At 35.3% G+C, this 23,472-nt stretch overlaps 1 long non-coding RNA gene across 2 annotated transcripts in view; it reads right to left on the minus strand.

Moving 5' to 3' along the window:
* LOC122736295 overlaps nt 1-23,472 on the minus strand; it is a 47,681-nt gene that overhangs the window by 21,296 nt on the left and 2,913 nt on the right. The window contains exons 2-4 of one of the 2 annotated variants that reach the window (XR_006354184.1): nt 19,884-19,936; nt 17,640-17,734; nt 16,240-17,018 (exon numbers count right to left, since the gene is read on the minus strand). This is a non-coding gene — a long non-coding RNA (uncharacterized LOC122736295). Of the gene's footprint in view, nt 1-16,239; nt 17,019-17,639; nt 17,735-19,883; nt 19,937-23,472 lie in introns of those variants that run through there. The other variant, XR_006354185.1, reaches the window with a different exon arrangement.

The following is a 23,472-nucleotide window of genomic DNA, read 5'->3' on the forward strand; positions in this document are numbered from 1 at the left end:
CTGATACAGCTTCAGTGGGGAAATCAAAGGAGGAATTAGTGTTGATGATCTAGGAACTATCCAAGGCTTAGATTAAATATACCTGTTTTTTTTTTTTAATTTTGTTTTCAATCCTACAGAATTTTTTCCTGGTCGCCTACAGAAAAAAAAAGAATCTCTAGGCATCATTCATGGTGGAAGGGAAAATAGTTATTTGTGGATTTGCCTCATTCTTGCCTGGCAGAAACACAAGAAAACCAGAAAGAGTTTCCCAATTTAGGCCTTGAATTTGCTTGAATGCATGTTAGTTTTTAGTAGTATCATCGCAAAGATTCTTAAAAAGTTAATTTAATGAAGATTAGCATATTTTAAAATTTTGTGAGTGTGTGAGTATGGGGAAGTCAGTGAGGAAAGAGGAAAGTCTGGTTGACCCTTTGGTAAGTCTCAATTTTCTAAGTAGGTTGACTCACTTCACAGGAAAAAAGTAAATATTTTCCCCGAATGGCAAAGATACCAATTCACCCATTTATCCCTCTGAGTGAATAACTCTTTCTAAAACATAGAAAATTGATAAGGCCAAGACACAATTCCTTAGGAAAGGCTTTAATAAGCCTCTTAGCTTGATTCTTAAATAAGGAACCTTAATTTGTCCTTTACTGAATGTGGTTTTGAGCCTAAAAGGCTAACTTTTGAACTAATCATGTTAATTCTCTATCTCTTTTTTAAATTCCTTAAAATCCCTTTTCTTTGTGTTGGAAATAAAACTCCTTCATTCTTGATGAATGTTTGTACTCTGTATGACCTTTTTACCTTCTCTTCTTTGCTGGGAAAAATGGGTTAGATTTGGCCCAAATGTAGAAGTGTTCCTCAAATTCTGAAGAGAAAGCAGATATGGAACTGCCTTGTTTCTTTATTGTAGAGATAGGCATCCCCAAAATAATGAGAGTAGGGCAAAGTGCAAGGGTAAATAAGGGAGAAAAAATGGTCACCAGCCCCCTGTGACCTCAGCCTATTGGTGCCTGGTATGAAAGCACTTTTAAAATTTTCCTTTTATTTCTTTAGAAATATTAAAAATAAACAATTATTTGGTATAAAAGCTCTTTGTGGACTTTCTGGGGGTGGAGAGAGGCCAGGAACTTGCCTGAAATTTCCTGTGTTTCCCTCCAAAACAACATTAAATCAAGCCTCGAAACATATACTAGAAATACAGAACCCACAAAAAGACAAAGAGACACAATCTTCCTACTTGAGATTACTTAGAAGACTTCAGGAAAGGTCTGTTTTGCCTGGGCAAAAGAGAAGGGCAGCTCAGCACAGCTAGACATAGCTGGCAGCTCAGCGCAGCTGCAGCTCAACACAACTGATAGTGGGGCAGCTGAGAGGAGTAAGAAGGTTCTATCAGTGACCCCTGTGCCCCTGGAACAGATTTCAACTTTAAAAGTTTTAAAATAGGCTACAATACAAGTAAGAAACAAACAAAAACACCCTTACCATTGACAGCTTCTATGGTGAAAGGGAAGATAAAAACTCAAACTCAGATGAGTTGGTCAAAATGCCAACAATGAAGAAAGAAGTGGGAAGATGATCATGAATCAAGATCAAAAAGCATTCTTTGAAATGCTCAAAAAGGCTTTTAAAAACCAAATGAGAGAGATAGAAGAAAAAAAATGGAAAAATAAATGAGAAATGAGAGTTACATTGGAAAAAGAAACACAAAAAAATGACTGCTGAAAATGATTCCTTAAAAAAATACAATTGGCATTACAGGAGCCAAGATGGCAGAGGAAAGGCATTGGGCTCACAAACTCATGACATGATCACTCCAAAAAACATCCAAATAATGCCATAGGACAATTCCTGGAGCAGCAAAACCCACAGAAGAATGTGCTGAGTTAACTGGAGAGGAAATAAAATCCTTAAATAAGCCCATAGCAGAAAAAGAAATTGAACATGCCATTAATGAACTCCCTAGGAAAAAATCTCCAGGGCCAGATGGGCTTTCAAGTTAATTCTACCAAAGATTTAAAGAAAAATTAATTCCAATATTATTCAAATTATTTGGAAAAAGAGGTAAAGGAGTTCTGTTAAATTCCTTTTATGCCACAAATATTGTGTTGATACCAAAACCATGCAGAGCAAAAACAGAGAAAGAAAATTATTCATCCCTAATGAATATTGATGAAAAAATCTTAAATAAGATATTAGCAAGTAATCATCAGGTTATACACTATGACCAGTTGGGATTTATACCAGGAATGCTGGGCTGGTTCAACTTTTTGAAAACTAATAACATAATCAACCACATCAATAAAGGCAACATTTCTAAAATATATTGAAAACTAAATCAATCTCTGGCCAAATTGGCCAAATGGAAAAGAAGGTACAAAAGCTTTCTGAAGAAAATAATTGCCTAAGAATTAGGATTGAATAAATGGAAGCTAGTGACTTTATGAGAAACCAAGACACCATAAAGCTTATCCAAATGAATAAAGAAATAGAGGGCAATATGTATTATCTTCTTGGAAAAGCTGCTGACCTGGAAAATAGGTCCAGAAGAGAAAATTTGAAAATTATTGGTCTATCTGAAAACCATGATCAAGGAAATATCTTAGACATCATCTTCTAAGAAATTTTTAGGGAAAATTGCCCTGATATCTGAGAAGCACAAGGTAAAATAGAAATCGAGAGAATCCACTAATCACCTACTGAAAGAGACCCCAAAAGGGAAAATCCTAGGAATATTATAGCTAAATTCCAGAGCTCTCAGGTCAAAGAGAAAATAATGCAAGATGCCAAAAAGAATGCCTTATCCAACAAAACAGATCATAATCTTTCAGATGAAAAAGTGGGACTTCAATAAAAAAAGGACTTTCAGTTATTCCTGATGAAAAGACCTGAAGTGAATGGCAAATTTGACTTTCAAATACCATAAAAAATTCGAGTTGGTGGACATACCTGGGGTCATGCAGTGGTTGACAGCCTTGTGTCTGAGGCTGGGTTTTGGCTGGGGTCCCTCTGCATCCAGGGTGGATGCTTTGTCCACTGTGTCACCTAGCTGCCCCATGATGACATTTTTTGGGTAAAATTGAGGGGTTAGGGGAATCCACTGGTGCAGCATGAAGGGCAGAAGTAGCATGGGAAGAAATCCCATGTGAAAGAAACAGGAAAGGGCTTATGGAGTGGGGGAAGAGATCGGGGAGGAGCAGAGCAGTAAGTTATTTTTACAATCATCAGAATAGGCTCAAAGACCTTAATCTCATCAGAGTTTCCTCAAGGAGGGATTAACACATACATACACACACACACACACACACACACACACACACACACACACACACATGCAATTGGGTGGAATATTCTATTTAATCTGGGCAGTAAATGAGCCTAACACTCATCAGAGTTGTCTCAAAGATCTGAATATCTACATAATTGGCTCAAGGAGGGAATACCATACACACCCAATTGGGTGAAGTAATCTATCTAACCCTGCAGGAAAATAGGAGGGGAAGGGGATAAAGTGAGAGGAAAAAAAAACAAGGGAGGGCAGATTGGGGGTGGGGACAGACAGAAGCAAATCACTTTTGAAGAGGGATAGGGTGAAAGGAGATAGATAATAGATTAAATATTGTGATAAAATAATGGGATTTAGCAGATACTTAAAGGCCCACCTTGGAGATTAATCTAAACTGACACACACAATTTAGATTTTAAATGACACAATATAATGGGGAAGGGAATAGGATGGAGGGAAACAGTTAACAATAATAATCATGAAAAGGGGGAAAAATTGTACAAAAATATTTGTAGCAAATCTTTGTGGTTGATAAGAACTGGGAATCAAGGGAATGTCCATCAGTTGAGGAATGACTGAAGAATCTGTGGTATATGATTGTATTGGAATGGTATTGTGCTAGAGGAAATGACAAACAGGATGATCCCAGAAAAACCTGGAAAGACTCATATGAACTGATATATAGTGAAATGAGCAGAGCTGGGAGGACATTGTGCATAGTGATAGCAGTTTTGTTCAAAGAGCAATTGTGAATGACTTAACTACTCTCAGTAACACAATGATATAAGACAATGCCAAGGGACTAATGATGAAGCATATTATACACCCCAATAGAAAGAAATGATAAAAAGAGCACTTGTGGATTATACATATATAACCTGTTTGCTGTCTTGTGGAGGAGGGAGGAAAGGGAGGAAGGCAGAAAAATTTGGAGCTCTAAATCTTATGAAAATGAATGTTGAAAACCAACCTTACATGTAAATGTAAAAGATAAAATAAATATTTGTTGCAAAGAAAAAAAAACACAATTGGCCAAATGGGAGAAAAAATTGGCCAAATGGAAAAGGAGGTTCAAAAACTTATTGAGAAAAATAATGCCTTAAAAATTAATTGGGAGGGGGGGGCGGGCAACTTGGTGGCACAGTGGATAAAGCACTGGCCCTAGATTCAGGAGGACCTGAGTTCAAATCCAGTCTCAAACATGATACTTACTAGCTGTGTGACCCCTGGGCAAGTCACTGAACCCCAAATTGTCTAGGCAAAAAATATATATATATATATATATATATTGGGATGATGGAAGCTAATGACTCCAGGAAGTACCAAGAATCTGTCAAGCAGAATCAAAAGACTGAAAAAATAGAAGAAAATGTGAAATAGCTCATTGGAAAACAACTGAGCTAGAAAATAGATACAGGAGAGATAATCTAAGAATTATTGGACTATCTGAAATCCATGATCAAGAAAAGAGTCTAGATAACATATTCCAGGAAATTATCAAGGAGAACTGCCCTGAAATTAAAAAATCAGAGGATAAAATCATCATTGAAAGAATACACAGATAACCTTCTGTAAGAGACCCCAAAAGGAAAACTCCAAGAAATATTGTAGCCAAATTCCAGAATTATTAGGTGAAGGAGAAAATACCCCAAGCAGCCAGAAAGAAACAATTTAAATATCTTGGAGCCACAGTCAGGATTGCACAAGACCTGGCAGCTTCAACATTAAAGGATCACAGGGCTTGGAATATGATATTCAGGAAGGCAAAGGAGCTTGGATTACAACAAATAATCAACTACCCAGTAAAACAGAGTATTCTCTTTCAGGGGAAAATATGGACATTCAATAAAATAGGGGACTTCCAAGATTTCTTGAGAAAAAGACTAGTACTGAACAGAAAATTTGATCTCCAAAGACAAGACTCAAGAAAAGTATAAAGACATAAACTTGTTGGGGGGGGGTGTTGTTCAATGAGGTTGAGCTTTTTATATCCCTATGAGGGAGGATAATACTTTTAAGTCTGGGGATAAGTTTCTCTATTAAGGTATTGTTATTGAATTGACTTTGATGTGATGATATAAAGAAATTTAAGGGGCAGAATAAAAGGAGACTAGGGGGAGAAGAGGAGGGTAAGGTGGAATGGGGTAAATTACATCATAAGAAGAGCAACAAAAGGAACTCATTACAATACAGGGAAAGAAAGGAGGGCTGAGCATCATTTCAACCTTACTCTCATCAGATTTAGTTCAGGGAGGGAATAACATGTAGTCCCATTTGTATAATGAAACATAGTTTACTCTTTAAGGAAACAAAAGGGTAAGGGGAAAAGTATGTTATTGATAGATGGGATGGCAGAAGCAGGGGGGAAAGGGGGCAAGACAAGGAAGTATGGCTGATAAAAGGGTGGGCATAATGAGGGAGGCATTGGTCAGAAGCAAAACACTGGTCAGGAGGATAGGGTGAAAGAATGGAAAAAGTACAAAGAAAGGAGAAAAGAGGATGGAGGGAAATAAACAGTTAATATTTTTAACTCTGAATGTGAATGGGATGAACTCTCCCATAAAAGGGAATTGAATAGCAGAGTGGATTAGAAATCAGAATCCTACAATATGTTGTTTACAAGAAACACATTTGCAGCAGAGAGGTACACACAGAGTAAAGGTAAAAGGTTGGAGCAGAATATATTATGCTTAAGCTGAAGTCAAAAAAGCAAGGGGTAGCAATCCTTATCTCAGACAAAGCAAAAGCAAAAATAGATCTAATTAAAAGAGATAAGGAAGGAAACTATATCTTGCTAAAAGGTATGATAGATAATGAAGTAATATCAATACTAAACATGTATGCACCAAAAGATATAACATCGAAATTCTTGGGGGGGGGGGAGTTAAAAGAGAAAAAACAAAAACAAAACAAAAAAAAGGGGGCAGCTAGGTGGTGCAGTGGATAGAGCACCAGCCCTGGATTTGGGAGGACCTGAGTTCAAATCCGGCCTCAGACACTTAATATTTACTGTCTGTGTGACCCTGGGCAAGTCACTTAACCCCAATTGCCTCCCTAAAAAAACCAAAAAACAAAAAACAAACAACAACAACAAAAACAAAAGAGTTAAAAGAGGAAATAGACAGCAAAATTATACTAGTGGGGGATCTGAACCTTCCCCTCTCAGAATTAGATAAACCTAACCACAAAATCTATAAGAAAGAAGTGAAATAGGTGAATAGAATATTTAAAAAGTTAGATATGATAGATATCTGGAGAAAACTGAATGGGGATAGAAAGGAATATACATTTATCTCAGTGGTATATGGCACAAACTCAAATATTGACCATGTATTAGGGCACAAAAACCACATAGCCAAATGTTGAAAGGCAGAATTATTAAAGGTACCTGTCTCAGATCATGGTGCAATAAAAGTTACATGTAATAAAGAACCATGGAAAAATAGACTGAAAATTAATTGGAAACTAAACAATATCATACTAAAAAATAAGTGGGTCAAACAACAAATCATAGAAACAATCAATAATTTAAGCCAAGAGGATGACACTAATAAGACAAAATACCAAAACCTATGGAATGCAGCCAAAGCAGTGCTTATGGGAAATTTGATAACTCTAAATGCTTATATGAATAAAAAAGAGAAAGAGGAGATCAATGAATTGAACATGCAACTAACAAAGCTCAAAAAAAACCAAATTAGAAATCCCCAATTAAATACTAAATTAGAAATCCTGAAAAATCAAAGGAGAAATTAATAAAAATGAAAGGAAGAAAACCATAGAATTAATCAACAAAACTAAGAGCTGGTTTTATGTAAAAAAAAATAAAATAGATAAACCTTTGGTTAATTTCAATTAAAAAAAAAAAACCAAATTACCACTATCCAAAATGAAAAGGGGGTGAATTCACCACCAATTAAGTAGAAACTAAGCAATAATTAGGAACTATTTTGCCCAACTGTATGCCAATAAATTTGACAATATAAATGAAATGGATAAATATTTACAAAAATCCAAATTGTCCAGGTTAACTGAAGAGGAAATAAAATCCTTAAAGAGGAACATTTTAAAAAAAGAAATTGAACAAGCCACCAAAGACCTCCCTAAGAAAAAATCTCCAGGGCCAGATGGCTTTACAAGTGAATTCTACCAAACATTTAAAGAAAAAAATTATTTCAAATATTATACAGATTATTTGGAAAAATAGGTGAACAAGGAATTCTACCAAATTCCTTTTATGACACAAATATGGTGTTGATACCTAAACCAGTCGGAACCAAAATAGAGAAAGAAAATTACAGACCAATTTCCCTAATGGATATCAATGAAAAAATTTAAATAAAATAATATCAAAGAGATTACAGCAAGTGATCACCAGGATAACACACTATGACCTGGTAGGATTTATACCAGGAATGCGAGATTGGTTTAACATTAGGAAAACTATCCACATAATCAACCATATCAATAAATTAAAATAACCACAATCATATGATTATTTCAATAGAAGCAGAGAAAGTATTTGACAAAATATAAGATTAATTCCTATTAAAAACAATGGAGAGCATGGTCAAAAGTGTAGTTTTCCTTAAAATAATAAGCAGTATCTACCTAAAACCATCAGCAAACATTATATGTACAGGGATAAGTTAGAGGCATTCCCAAAAAGATCAGTGGTGAAACAGGGATGTCCATTATCAAATCTATTATTTAATATTGTACTAGAAATGTTAGCTTTAGCAATAAGAGTAGAAAAAGGAATTAAAGGAATAAGAGAAGGCAAGTAGGAAATAAGACTTTCACTGTTTGCAGATGATATGATGATATACTTAAAGAATTCTAAAGAATCAACTAAAAAATTCCTTGAAACAATGAACAACTTTAGCAAAGTTGCAGGCTATAAAATAAACCCACAGGAACCATCAGCATTTCTATACATGACCAACAAATCTCAGTAGCAAGAGATAGAAAGACAAGTTCCATTTAAAGTAACAGTAGACAATATAAAATACTTGGGGCTCTACCTACCAAGACAAACCCAAGAACTCTATGAACACAATTACAAAACACTTTTCACATAATAAAATCAAATCTATATAATGGGAAAAATATCAGTTGTTCATGGATAGGCTGAGCTAATATAAAAATGACAATTCTACATAATTAATTTACTTATTCAGTACCAATCAATCTACCTAAAATTTATGTTATAGAATTAGAAAAACCATAACAAAATTCATCTTAAAGAGCAAAGGGTCAAGAATATCAAGGGAAGGGGCAGCTAGGTGGTTCGGTGGATAGAGCACCGGCCCTGGAGTCAGGAGTACCTGAGTTCAAATCTGGCCTCAGACACTTAACACTTACTAGCTGTGTGACCCTGGGCAAGTCACTTAACCCCAATTGTGTCACTTAAAAAAGAGAAAAGAATATCAAGGGGACTAATAAAAAAATTTGCACGGGGAGGTGGGCTAGCTGTATCGAATCTGAAGCTTTACTATAAAGTTGCAGTCATCAAAACTATTTGATCCTGGCTAAGAAATAGAATGATGGATCAATGGAATAGATTAGGCACAGGAGGCACAGTAGTAAATGACTATAGTAATCTACTGTTTGATAAACCCAAAGACTTCAGCTTCTGGGACAGGAACTCAGTATTTGACAAAAACTGCTGGGATAATTGGAAGATAGTATGGCAGAAACTAGGCATAGACCAACATCTTACACTGTATATCAAAATAAGGTCAAAATGGATGCAAGATTTAGACATAAAGGGTGATACCATAGAAAAATTAGGAAAGCAAGGAGTAGTTTCTCTCTCAGATCAATGAAGAGGAAAACAATTTTTCTCCCAACAAGAGATAGAGAATACATGATATGCAAGATGGATGACTTTAATAATATTAAATTAAAAAGGTTTTGTACAAACAGAAGCAATGCAGTCAAAATTAGAAGGGAGGCAGAAAGCTGGGAAACAGTTTTTACAGGTGGTATTTCTGATTAAGGCCTCATTTCTAAAATATATAGGGAACTATGTCAAATTTATAAGCATGTAAGTCATTCCCCAATTGAGAAATGGTCAAAGGATATGAACAGGCAGTTTTCTGATGAAGAAATCAAAACAACTCTGACTCACACCCATCAGATCGGTTAATATGACAAAAAAGGAAAATAATTATTGTTGGAGAAGCTGTGGAAAAATTGGAACTCTAATGCATTGTTGGTGGAGCTCTGAACTGATCCAACCATTCTGGAGAGTAATTTGGAATTATGCCCAAAGGGCTATGGTACTATTCTTATCCTTTGTCATAGTGGTACCACTGCCAAGTCTGTAACCCAAATAGATCATAGAAGAGGGAAAAGGACCCACATGTACAAAATTATTCACAGCAGTTCTCTTTGTGGTGACAAAATATTGGAAATCCAGGGAATGCTCATAAATTGGGGTATGGCTAAACAAATTGTGGTATATGAATGTAATGGAATACTATTGTGCTATAAGAAATGATGAACAGGAGGAGTTCAGAGCAACCTGGAAAGACATACATGAACTGATGCTAACTGAGAAGATCAGAACCAGGAGAACATTGTACACAGTAACAGCAACATTATGTGATGAACAATGGGGATAGACTTGGCTCTTTTCAGCAGTGCAACAATCCAAGACAATTTCAAAGAACTCATCATAGAAAATGTTTTCAACATCCAGAAAAAAGAACTGTGTATTATTAATGCACATTGAACCATACTGTTTCTACTTTTAGGCTGTTTTTTTCCCCTTCTTTCTTTTGAGGTTTTTCCCTTGTGCTCTGATTCTTCTTTCATGATATGTCTAATGCAGAAATATGTTTAATGTGATTGCACATATATAATCAGTATCAGATTGCTTTCTGTCTTGTGTAGGAGGGAGGGAAGGGAGGGCGGGAGAAAAATTTGGAACTAAAAATCCTATGAAAACAAATGTTGAAAACTATCCCTTCATGTAATTGGAAAATAATACAATACTTTTATTACAATAAGATAAATGTTTTTGCAGATTTTTCTGCTTATTAAAGCTTAACTTAAGCAAAAATATTATGAGTGGAAACTAAGCTTTGAATAAAGAATATATCTTCTCATTAAGGATATTGCCTTCCCCATTCCAAGGAGCAAGGGCATTATGACCCACCCTTCTCCATTCAGAATAGATTACCAGGAAGAGGCCTTCCACCTATCCTTGGTGGAAGTGGTCAAGGGAGGAGCTTAATAGTGGCTATGGTTTTGCAATCTTAGCCCCAATCTATGTTTTAATATATTAGGATCTATACTTAATGGATAATATTTCTATGATGTTCCAACCAATGAGATGGAAGAGTGAGCAGAATGGAGAAAAGTCAAGAAAGATAAATGTTATGTGACCTAAGAAAATAGCAAGTATTTGTGTATGTATGTTTGTGGGGGGGCTGTTTGACAGTGTAAAAAGCTGTAGAGAGAGAAGTATGGTGGGAATTGAAAAAATACATAATTGGAATTTACACTTAAAATATCATTGGTAAAGCCTTATGAACCTCTGGCTCACACTTTATTGTTAGCAAGGGGTATTTTAAAGCTGGAGAACATCCAGAGGAATTCAACTATGGTAGGAATGACTTTGATTACACGTTCTATGAGGATGAATTAAAGGAACTATGGATATTTGTATTAAGAGAAAAGTTGGAGGTAATGTGTTATAGCTGTATTTAAGATTTTGAATGGCTATTAAGTGGCTATTAGGAATTAGGTACTAGGAATTAAATTTATTCTGTGTTGTCTCTTAGAGAGGATACAGGGAAATGGGTAAAAGTTACCAAAAAGTAAATTAAGGCTTGATTTGAGAGGGTTAAACCCCTTATTTATAATTAGAGTTGTTAAAAGTAGAATCAATTGGGGGTTCCCACTCCTGGGAAATCTTCAAGTAGAGGTTATTGAGGATCTATGACTATTTGATGGAGATTTAGTGGAAATTATTTTTGAGCTTGGTTGGACTAGATGACTGCTTGAGGTCCCCTCAAAATCTTGAATTTGTGATTCCATGAAGATTTTTACCACTTTCTGGGTAAATAGTTAAGTTGAGCTGAAGATGGAGGTCATGGGAATTCAGGAGCTTTACGAATCAGAAATCCTGAATGTTCACGGGAATATTAATGTATATATTGAAGTTTCTTTTTGTAAATATAGGCATTGAAGTAGAGCCTATGAGCCAGGTATGGAACTCCATAAGAAAAGAATGACTTTCTTGATGGTAAATGATGATATCAAGAATCAGAATCAAATCCATTAAAATTCATAGGCCGCCTCAGTGAGTAGTAAGGAGTATGCTTCTTTGTTCAGGTTCATTTTATTCAAAGGGAGATTACTGAAGGAAAATAACGTACTAAACAGGGGAAGTAAGGCAGATCAATATCTTCTGGAGGAAGTCAGATTACCATTAGTGTAAATGATGTAAAAATGTGAGAAGATATTTGAAATAAAGGGAATCTTGTTCATGATAGAATGGAAGAAGGAAAGTACATAATATAAGGAAAGGGCACAGGAAGATAGGATTGGAGGTAGTTAAGAAATAGAGCTTAAAAGAAATGAGTTAGTTAGCCATGGCAAAGAGTAGGGTTCCCACTTTACTTTCTCCTGTGATGATAGAGGGTGCTATTAATTTGCTCTTTTTTCAGAGATTGTTAAAAAAAATTCCTTGAAGAAATGAGTTTTTAGAGGAAAGCCTACTGAATCAAATGCTTTTATAATGAGATTTTGAATTCTCTGTAGTTTTCTGTCAATTGTGTGACTCAAGTTGTGGATTGTGGCAGAGGATTATTTTCAAAAGCTTGCCAGTTCCCTTCTAAATTCTTCATCAAGGAAGTCATGAATGAATGACTGAATAAGAACAAAATGTATACCAAAAGATTATTTCAGGTAAAGGAAGATAGGAAAAGTTAACGTAGAATAGATTACTTCTAAGTTGTTCAGAGCTCTAAAATTGATTCTTATCAGCTCAGCTTGAAAGGTTGCATTTATTTTAAGTAAATGAAATTGGATATATTTTTATACAAACTACAATAGAAAGATGCATGAGGGCTCAGTTTTGTGGTCAGGAAGAACACAAATTCAAGTCTTGTATCTGCTTCATATTATGTGATTCTGGGACCCTTTATTATTATATTCTTGACTCTCAAAGACTCTAAGTTATTCTTAGTTGACACAGAATTTCCATGACAGGAATTCCAGAATAGGCTCATAGATTTAGAGGTATAATGGGCCTTTGAGGGCCTTCATTTTGAAATTGGGGTAACTGAGACCCAAAGCATTTAAATGACTTGTCCAAATTCACTTAGATAGTAAGCTAACTTGATCAAGAGAAAAGCTAATGTGAAATGTTGGTTATGATGGCATATCATATTCCTACATAAAAAGACAATTTAAGTCAGAATTAACACCAATATTTATTTCCGGAATTTGTAAAGTCAAAATAATAGATGTGTGTGTATGTGTCTGTGTGTGTTTTGCTTTGTTGGGCTAAAACAATTATAATTTTAAAATTACCTAGAGGGATATTCACTGAGACATGGGTATGCCAGGAAAGAAGAAAGAGGGGATGGAATAAGCATTTATATAGCACCTACCATGTGCCAGTCTGTATTAAACACTTTTAAATTTTTTCTCATCTGATCTTTACAATAATAGCTAGGTGCTATTATTATCCCTATTTTAAAGTTGAGGAAAATAAGGCAAACAGAAGTTAAATAATTTGCCCAGGATCACATATGTAGCAAGTGTCTGTAGCTGAAATTGAACTTTTTTCTTTCTGACTACAACCCTTGCACTCTATCTACTGAACTACCTAACCCCTTAGTAAACATGAAGTCTAGTCATAACATTCCAGGAAGATGGTGTAACGATTGGAATGACGCCACCTGCTGGAGACTTACTGTAGAAGAGTTCCACCCATGAAGCAAAGGTCTTTGAGGGCAAGACCAGGAGTCTTTTCTTTGGCATCAGGAAGTGACGTTGGATAGTGAGAGGAAGAAGGAAAGGACTAGCGCTCTGTCTCGCTCTCTTTCCTGAGGACTCCTGAGGAGAAGGGAGCTAGAAATGCACTCTCCCTTTAATAGATGGGAATCTAGGTTTTTCTCTCTCTCTTTACCAAATTCTTATTCTCCTTAATAAATGCTTAAAAGTCTAACTCTTGCTAAAGCTTATAATTTATTGGCGACCACTCATTAGATTTGAGACAGTTAGATATATAGACAGATGCATATGTATATACTTACACACATATATATTATTTTGTGTTTACATATTACATATGTTATTTTAATTGATGGGGCTTCAGAAATTATGATGGAACAAGTCAAAAATCACAGTAGGATACTATGTGTGCATGTAAGGGGGAAAGGGATATGGGGGTGTTCTCAAAAAGGCCCAGTCATCTCCAAATGTACCACTGCTCACAGATATCCCAGTGTGGTCACTTGATCAATATTAGAAGATGGTCATAGTTTTAAAAAAAAGGCAAATAGATTACAAAATCCAAAAGATGCTGTTCCACAGAGACTTTAGGCATGTGTAAAAAGCCTTGATATCACTGTGTTCTACCCGATAGAGTGATGTGTTTGTAGTCAGAGGTGAAATAACAGAGGTTCCCTGCAAAAGAAGGTTGGTGAGCTTAAATGTATCATTAAGGAAACTGGCAAGCAAGCAGGAGCTGCCAAATGGCATCAGTTTATGTGACAAATGCTCTTGACTTAAACAAGAAAATGCAAAATTACAAGAGAAATAACTTTTCAGCATGAAACCCTGGAGGCTCTTGGGAATAGATGATGCCAGAAAAATGTGAGATTATTGTGTCTGCCAGAATACATTAATCCTATAAATATAGAAGATGCTCTGAGTAAAAGGATCCTCGAATACTTACCAAATTTATGACCGTGATTCTTCAGTTAAATAGCAAAAGCACACAGTAGCAACCAATCATTCATGAGCACCTTGCTCCTTTCCCATCTTCAGGTTGTTTCACATATGTTCAAATGCCTCCATCTTATAATTTAGAAACCATTTTCTGCCCCTGATCTACTATTTACATAAGCTTTATGTGAACAGCAGATAGCCTTACATAGCAGAATTAGTCATTAGTATATGGTTGCATCTTCACTTTAGATAAGATAAGAAATAATAACTATCACAAAAACAAGAGTTTGTGTTTCTGGTGAGGATCATAGTTGCCCCCAAACTACTGTAGAATTTCAGAATATTGTTTTCCATTACTCATTTGTACCAGTTCAGTGGAAAGAATATAGAATTTGAAATCAGAAATCCTGGGTTCAAGTCCTGGCCTGCCATTCATCTAGCTTTATCATTTTCCATGATATTTAATGTTCTTGGGCCTCAGTTTCTTCATCTGTAAAAATAATGCTCTTCCTGTTTCATATTTATTTTGAGCATTAAATGAAATAAACAATTTCAAGCTATTGTTATAACCCTCATTTTGGAGACTATGCATTTGCTTTAGTTTCCTTATTTTCAATGTCTCTATGGTCCCTAGGACAAGAGGCATCTCAGATCATCTTGTTAACATAACCACTGCTACTTATTGCTGATAAAAGAAAACGAAAAAAAGCACCAATTAAAATTAATGGAAAGAATAGTATGTTTTCTGTTGTCATTCTTGTCTTTTTTTTATACCAGTGAGGGATATCAGATGCAAATTGCTAATTTATGACAAAAAACAAAGTATAATTATTCCATCATGAACCTCCATAACATTCTAGTACAAGAACCCAGGTCTTGGGGCCCCTTGTGATAATAATCATTCACAATTAAATATAGAGAAAGATATTTCTGATTTTGGAACCAAAGGAAAGGATCCAAGGATTTAAAATCATATTCTGGATATTGGGGCTCACTGTGAGATACTCATCAGCTGGTCTGACTTAGCTCCAGTCACTGTTTTTAAGTGCAGTTTCTTCATATATAAAAAAGCACACCTGGATTCAATGGTCTCTAAGTCCCCTGCCATTTCTTCGATTCTCTGGTAATAATAACAAACCTCTAAAACAATTCAATGTACATTCAGGAATGAAATCCTTATTTCCATAAGTCTACCTTCAATTTGAACATTTAGCAGAAACACTCTATAGTACTACTAAGTAAAGCACTTGCCCCATCAGCCTTAAATGTTAAGATGTTTAATTCTGTTTCATAAAACATGAACCTAGGGCAGGGACCTTAGAACCCCAGGTCTGATTGAAAGATTAATTTGCTGAAATACCAATGCATTTTTTTCAACCAAAGAAATCTTTTCTGTATCGGCTTGTATGTCTTCAAATTTATTCAAGTATGTCACTTTGAATTTGACATAATTTACATGATCGGCTTACATGAATCTACTTAAATAGGTCTAATATAGGCCTATAAAATAATTACCTAGGAAAGTACAATTTCAGCTTACTAATTCATATTTCTTTACATGTGAATGAAAAAGGACTACCCCAGAATGTGTGTATATGGTTGCATACACACTCTAATCATTTCAGGAAAAAAATTTTTATATTCTGGTTCTTAAAATGGTGAACTGAGGACAGGAACCTAAGAATCCCAAGCCTGAACATTTCCTGATTGTGAAGAGACATAGCCAGACTCAGGAAGCTTCTCTGACAATGAAGCATTTTGTCAGTTCTTGGTCATCTGAATGGATAGGCTGGCAGCAGAATGGAAGAGCAGATGGGAAAATACAGCATGGCATCTCAGGGGAGATTTCTGCCTGACAGTATGTCTCTTGCTTTAACTGTTATGATGCCTCACTGGAGGAAGATATTGAGGACAATTTAAATGTCTTGAGGTCAAAGAATAATGAATATATACCCCATAGTTCTCAATTTTTTTGTATTTAATGGCTAAGATTTACAGAATGATATCACAAGCTTACATGTTTTAAAGAGCCCCCTTGTAGAGGGCCAATTAGAGGATATAATTTGATGTATAATAAAATGAGAGCATGATAGAAATATAGGCAGGGTTGGCTGCAAATGAAGATAAGTTCATATATTTTGAAGGTTTATATGAGAAATATGTAAGGCTTTTTGAGCTGGTGTGTACACTGTAGTCCTATGGTAGATGATATGTGATCCAGAAAGCTCTGTAATATATGTTTTTTTTTAAAACCCTCCCCTTTCCCCATAAAATTTTCCAATATAATAACATGATTTTTTTGACCAAACAGTCTAAAGCCCCACACAAACAGCCTGGATAAGAATATCTTTGTTGGAGTCTGACAGTGACAATAAATGAGAAACAGCTGAGAATGGGAGGCAGAAAAGAGATAGAACTACTTTCAGGTTCCACTTATTACCTGAACTTATACAGGAAACTCATTTCTGTTATTCACTAGACCCCCTTTGTAGAAACTGGTCCCCTGGATATGGTGAAGGAAGATCAGGGCTGACATTTATCAGTGGAGCCAAGTTAATTGATTCTTGATTTGTTGTGTGAAAACTGGGGCAGAGTGAGAAAAGACAACAGTGGTACAAACAAGAGTGGGCTCATTGTCTGGGATTTAGAATATGGAAAGGAGTTGAAACAATAAAATGAGTGAGTCAGAGATGATTCATTATTAGTTGCGTCTAGGTTCTGCAGATCACCAGATGTGTAAGTATCAGATATGAATGGAGAATGTTCAAAAGTAGAGGGATGGAAAAGGACGTTGATTTGGTCTGTGTCTTAATGGCACTCAGTGATATAGAATCTGAAAGGCAGAAAAGATAATCCATGCAGATATTAAAGTCTGCCTGGAGTCTGTAAAGGAGACTTGAGATAAAAAGTTGAATAAGAGCACAATGGAAATGTGAGAGTTCTCTGTCACTTTGCTTAGGAAAGCCAGAAGCTAATTTTACCAGCTTTGTTTAGACAAATAAAAATATGTATAATTTTATAAGTACTTGGGGGCATTTCTTCCTCTTAAAATATGACTCTATCTTCACTATGCTGAATTTTAAAATTTATGCTTCAGTTATGAAATTTTAAATCTCATGCAGCATTTGTGAATTTAGGACATCTGGGTCTTAGAAATTAAAGCAGGAATTTATTGTTGTCTTAGTGATCTCCCTCTTTGAATTAAATGCAATAACCATTTTTTAAGTAACTGCTGGGTGCCAGGTACTACACTAAGTGCTGGGGATGCAAATAAGAAAAAGAAAGACAGTTCTTGCCCTCAAGGAACTTACAACCTAGTGTAAAAAGACAATACATAAAAATATTTTTGTCACCACACTATTTGTATTGGACTTTAGTATGGTTTGAGCATAAAATGTAGGTATTATATTGGAGAATTAAATGGGGCAAAGGGTGGGGAATAACAGAGAAGTACCTGAGGCCTACGTTAGAAGCATAGAGATGAGATTAGAAGTGATCCTGTTATCCTAGGAGGAGCATCTGGTTCCATGGTGTTGAAAACAAACACAGCTGCAGATGGAGAGAACATGAATAGAAAGCCTTACTAAGAACTGGTTCAAATCCTGTTTCTAACACATAGTTGTATAACCATGGGCAAATTATTTAAACCCTTCATTGCTCAAGACTAAATGTTTCAGAAAAAAAAGTATCAACTACTTTAGCAAAGCTAGTTTCCTTACTCAGTAGTTCCTTGTATCAGTGAAATCACAGGTCCACTCCCAAACCCTGTCTAGATCTCTCTCTATTTTCCTCCTTACTATTTCTTCCTTATTTGAATTGACATATTTATTTACTATCCTAAAAAGGAATTTGTAGGAGTTTTGACTTCAAACTCCACATTGTGATTTGAGTTCTTCTTGTGTCTTGGAAAAGCAAGGAAAGGGACCAAATGTAGGCAATATTGGATACTGCATTAGGAACTGAAGATAAATGAATTTAAAAATGACAAAGTTATGAAGTCCTGCAATTTTTACCTTTTTTGTTTTCTGCCTTCTGTTAATTTAAAAAGAAGAGACAATAGAAAAAATATAAATAGAGGACAGATGGCTTAGTGTAAATATATGTGAAAATTATTAGAAGTTTTCAATTAACCCTAAATATAATATAAACCAACTATGTGATGTAGCTATTAAGTAAGGTAATGCAAGTTTAAACTTACTTAACAGTAATATAGTGTCCAATTCACTGCAAGTAACAGTTCCAATTTACTCTGAGTTAATTGGACACATCTGGAATAGTATGTTCAATTGTGGACATAGAGTGTGTCTAAAGGTAGGCAAGCAGGATGGTGAGAAGATTAAAACACATCACAGATAAAAGAGTTGAAGGGAAAATTGTTAGCCTAGAAGAGGGAAGTCCAGGATGCAGAATATGTCTTCCAATAATTGAAAAGGCATAATGAGAAAAGGAAAATATAACTTTTAATGTTGTTCCTGAAAGCAAAAGTGCAACTAATGGGGGGAAGACACAAGGTGTCAGATTTTTAAAGACTATAAAAACTCTTTAATTAGGGTTTTCAACAAAGAAAAGCTAAATTGTAAAAATTAAGTTTCCCACATTTCAGCAGAGTGCAGATAACACTTTCTCAGGGATTCTATTGAAATAATTACTCCATTTATAAAAAATGATGACCCCCCCACTTTCCCCTTCCAATACTCATAACTAGAGATGAAAATAAATTTGACAGAAAGAACATTAATATAGGAGGTACTGATTGATTGTTATGAAAAAGGAAGAGAATTTGGAATGATATCTCTATATGTGTGTATGTTTATGTGTGTGTATGCATATGCATATGTATGTATGTGTGTGTGTATACACACACACACAATCAATACTCAGGGTAAGTATAATAAACCAAATGAACTTGAAATTTGCAATTCACCCACAACAACAGTAATGTTTTGTACTTGATTTTATTGTCATTAGATAGGATGGAAATAATAATTATATTATTTTAATTGAAGAATTTTTGTTAAAAAGATACAGATTTTAGAAAGGCCCAAGGGGAAACATAATCTACCAAGAAAACATATGCTTGCATAGAAAGTACATAAGCCTAGGGGAGAGATGTTGAAAAAAAATCAGGGTACAGGGAAAAAAACAGAAGCTATATGATTGGTGAAAGCACATTTCCCTTAAAGCAAAAGTAATTTTTCTTGTCAGATAGCAGAGGAAGCAATGAAAGGAATGACCACTCTGGACTTAATTCAGGTCCAGAAAGAACTAGTTTGTGAAGTAGCGGTGATGTAAACCTTCAGAGAAAGTGGTAATGACATTTTAGCATTTGTATTAGCCATGGGAGGATATATGGTTTATGGTGGAACATAAACTTTAGGAAAGGATATTTCAAGATATACAGAGAAGAAATTGGTAAAATAGAGAACAGGAATTCTAAAGAAAATCAATCAAAAGGAATGGTAGTTTCATTTTCAACAAGAAAAATTAATTAAAATAAAAAAATAATTTTGATGAACAAAGGGAAGATAACCAAAGTAACTACTGTTGTTACTTAAAGTGTCCATTATTAGTTCAGATTCTTAAAACAGATTATTAAAAGTGGGATTAACAGAAATCCAAGTGGCACAACATTCTAAATATAAATTTCTCTATTTGAAGTCAGGAAAACCTTAGATCAAATTATGCCTCAGACACTTACCAGCTATGTAACCCTGGGCACATCACTTAACCTCTCAGCTGCAACTTGCTCATCTGTAAAATAAGAATAATGTTAGTAGCTATGTCCCAAAGTCATTGTGAGGATTAAATGAGATAAGTAAAGTATTTTGCAAACTTTAAAGTGCTATATTATTTCTTCATTACCACCACCATCAACAACATCATTTTCTTCTTCACACATGGATCAGGACAAATATAATAGTATAATAAATCTGTAGGAATTACATTAAATAAACTAAATCTATAGATTGAACTAAGGCTTGCAAAACAAAATTATAAGGACCATTAAAATGGTATTTTGAAATGTATGTTTAGATGAAGAAAAAGGAATAATTGCTTAAGGTATATAATAATAATCAATCTATAGGCATTGCCAACCATGAATTATGTCCTGGGGATACAAAGACAAAAATGAAACTTTTAATCTTATAGGATTTACAGAATATCAGGAGAGACAATATGTACATACATATGTGTATGGAAAAGGCTGTGATGTCCCTCACCCACCTCCAGCTCAATTGATTTAGTAACAGAGTATAATCAAAGTTTTAATGTGTTAACAAGATATTCCATTCTGTGATTCTTTCTGTAATTGAGCAAGGTCCAACTTTATAGGCTAAACATACAAATTAGACATGTCCTTAGAGGCTTTGAATACCTAAATACTGGATATAGTTCAGGAAGTGAAGTATGAAAAGGGAGAGAGTACAAGTTGGGTACTTCTATGGAGGAGACTCCTGGAAGCAGGGTTCTTACTTCTTCCTCATATCAGCCATCGAGCTTTGAAGGAGAGTTAACCTGACCAGTAGGAGACATTATCTTTTGAGGATTCTTTCTTTCCTTTGTGAGTCTATCAGAAATATGTTCACAACCATAAAGGGATCATAAGATGCTCTACCTTCTTGATTCATTAAAAGCTAATAATGTCTGATTACATTCAATGAATATATAAACTGAGTTGTGGGAGGGGAAGGGGGAATCACTTCCTTCCATTACACAGGCATATCTAAAATAAATATATAATGAGGATCCGATGCATTGGTGTCATCCTGTGTGGTAGATTCTGGGAAGTAGATGGCATATCTTAATGTGGATGAAACCAGGGAACACTTCCAGTAGAATCATGATGGCATGTAAGGTGAATTCATTGGAAAGACTATAGACAATGTGTGAATATTTTGTAAAATTGTAAATGGTGAACTTCAGGCTTGGGAAGGCAACATTTTCATTGTCTGAGTAGCCAGAATTGCCAGAATCTTCAAAAGACCTTGATTCAGCTTTGGCCTTCTCTTCCACCACCCTGTTTTTGTCTGTGTGTGGTGTCTGATGAGAGACTATGACGTTAGGGGAAGGACTGTGGGACCTTCTCCTCTGAGGCCACATGGTACAAAGAAATAGAGACTCCTTGACTTCTTTCTTCATCTTTTCCATTCTGACAATGGGTGAGGAACAAGCGGAGATCTTTGGGAGTGATATTAGTGTCCCCAACTCAGTAGAACAACTCATCTAACATTGATTTTAGCACCTGCCATGAACTTGGTAGGATCAATGTTATGTAAGTACCAAGCTAAGTTTTGATTCTTTTCTTCCAAAAAAACAAAAAAAACAAAAACCATAATGTGGGGAAAAGTATAGCCTAAAAGTATTAAGAAGAAATGCTTATATGTCAGTTCTTGTGATAAACAAACTAATTCATAGGCCTAATCCCCAAAATCACACATGATTATGTCCCTAAAGTGATAGGAGAAAATATATTTTCTGGCTATGTCTTTGAAGTAAATATTCCTTTGTAAAAATCCAGTTAAGTGATTTAATGGAACTAGAGTAATGATAACTATTGTTAAGGGCTAAAATTCTAGCTAAACTGTCTAAAATATCTAATGAATAGTCGCCAATAAATTATAAGCTTTAGCAAGAGTTAGACGTTTAAGCATTTATTAAGGAGAATAAGAATTTGGTAAAGAGAGAAGAAAAGGCCTAGATTCCTATCTATTAAAGGGAGGACGCAGTTCTAGCTCCCTTCTCCACCAGCATCCCCAGGAAAAGAGCGCTAGTCAGAGCACCCAGCTCTTCCTTCTTCCTCCCACTAGCCAACGTCACTTCCTGACACCAAAGAAAAGACTCATGGTCCTGCCCTCAAAGACCTTCCTTCATAGTGGAGCTTTTCTACAGTAAGTCTCCAGCAGGTGGCGTCATTCCAATCGTTACACTATGAAACTAACAAATGGAAGAAACATATCTGGTAGGAGTTCTAGTCAATGGCAGAAGATGAGAGACACAAACCCCTTACAGTAGCTGAGAACCCTGAAAAGAGAATATAACTGGCTTGGCTCTAGAGAGTGAAGCTAGGGCACATACACTGCAGATACAAGCTAATTTTAAAGGAAAGGAATAATAAGTAGGGGAATCAGGAAAGGACTCATGTAGATGGTAGTATTTGAACTGAGTCTTAAAAGAGACCAGATATTCTAAGAAGTAGAAGTTAGGAAAGAGAGAAATAATTGAAATTTAGAAAATAAAAATACTCAACTTCCCTTCATTATACCATTTTTTCCTGTCAATGAAAATTATTTTCAAAATAGAAAGGGTTGGGCTTCCAAATAAAATAAGAATAATCAGAGGCTCACACAGTTAGAACTCGGAGGGATCTTAAAGTTCATCTAATCTCTCTCCCTCCTTTTTCAGTTAAGGAAAGAGAAATCCAGAGAAGTGAAATAATTTTCTCAAATACAGGTAAGTGGGAGATTCAGGATTCAAATTCAGGACTAATGTCACTAATTTTATCCTTCCAAGTTCAGTACCTTTTCCTACTGCACCACATGTGTACTTTCACATAATGTGTGTGAAAGTACTTTTTAATTAAAAAGTGCTGGGGCAGCTAGATGGTGCAGTGGTTAAAGCACCGGCCCTGGACTCAGGAGTACCTGAGTTCAAATCCGGCCTCAGACACTTGACACTTACTAGCTGTGTGACCGTGGGCAAGTCACTTAACCCCAATTGCCTCACTAAAAAAAAAAAAGTGCTAAACACTTTTTAACAGATGGAAATTATTATTGTTACTAGCCAATTATAAGTAACTAATTCATGTGATACCCAAATGTATTTGTTACACTGTATTTTCATATCTAACATCAAAGTCTCTCTTCCTTAACCCTAGGATAGTGAGGTCCATGTCTTTTCTGAAAACATTTTCATGCAGGAGCCAATCTATGTAAAAAAACACACACAAAATAATTGTACACATGTATAACCTATATGAAATTGCTTACTGTCTCAAGGAGAGGGGAAGGGAAGGAGGAAAAGAGGGAAAGAGAGAATTTGTAATTCAAATTTAAAAAGAACGTTAATTTTTTTACATTTAATTGGAAAAGTATTATTTATAGTAAAAAAATAGAATGGGCATAAAAAAATGATCTATAAATCCAAGGAACCTGATGGCATATTTGCAGTGGGATTTTGTGCACATGGAAATGCCAACAGTTGAGAAGGTTGAAACAGAATTAAATCAAAACACCTGGTTTCCTTTGCTAGCAGGAGAGAAATGCTGATAAAAGTTCATAGGCCTTCTT

The sequence above is a fragment of the Dromiciops gliroides genome, chromosome 1, assembly GCF_019393635.1.
Source record: "Dromiciops gliroides isolate mDroGli1 chromosome 1, mDroGli1.pri, whole genome shotgun sequence".
Taxonomy (NCBI): Eukaryota; Metazoa; Chordata; class Mammalia; order Microbiotheria; family Microbiotheriidae; genus Dromiciops; species Dromiciops gliroides.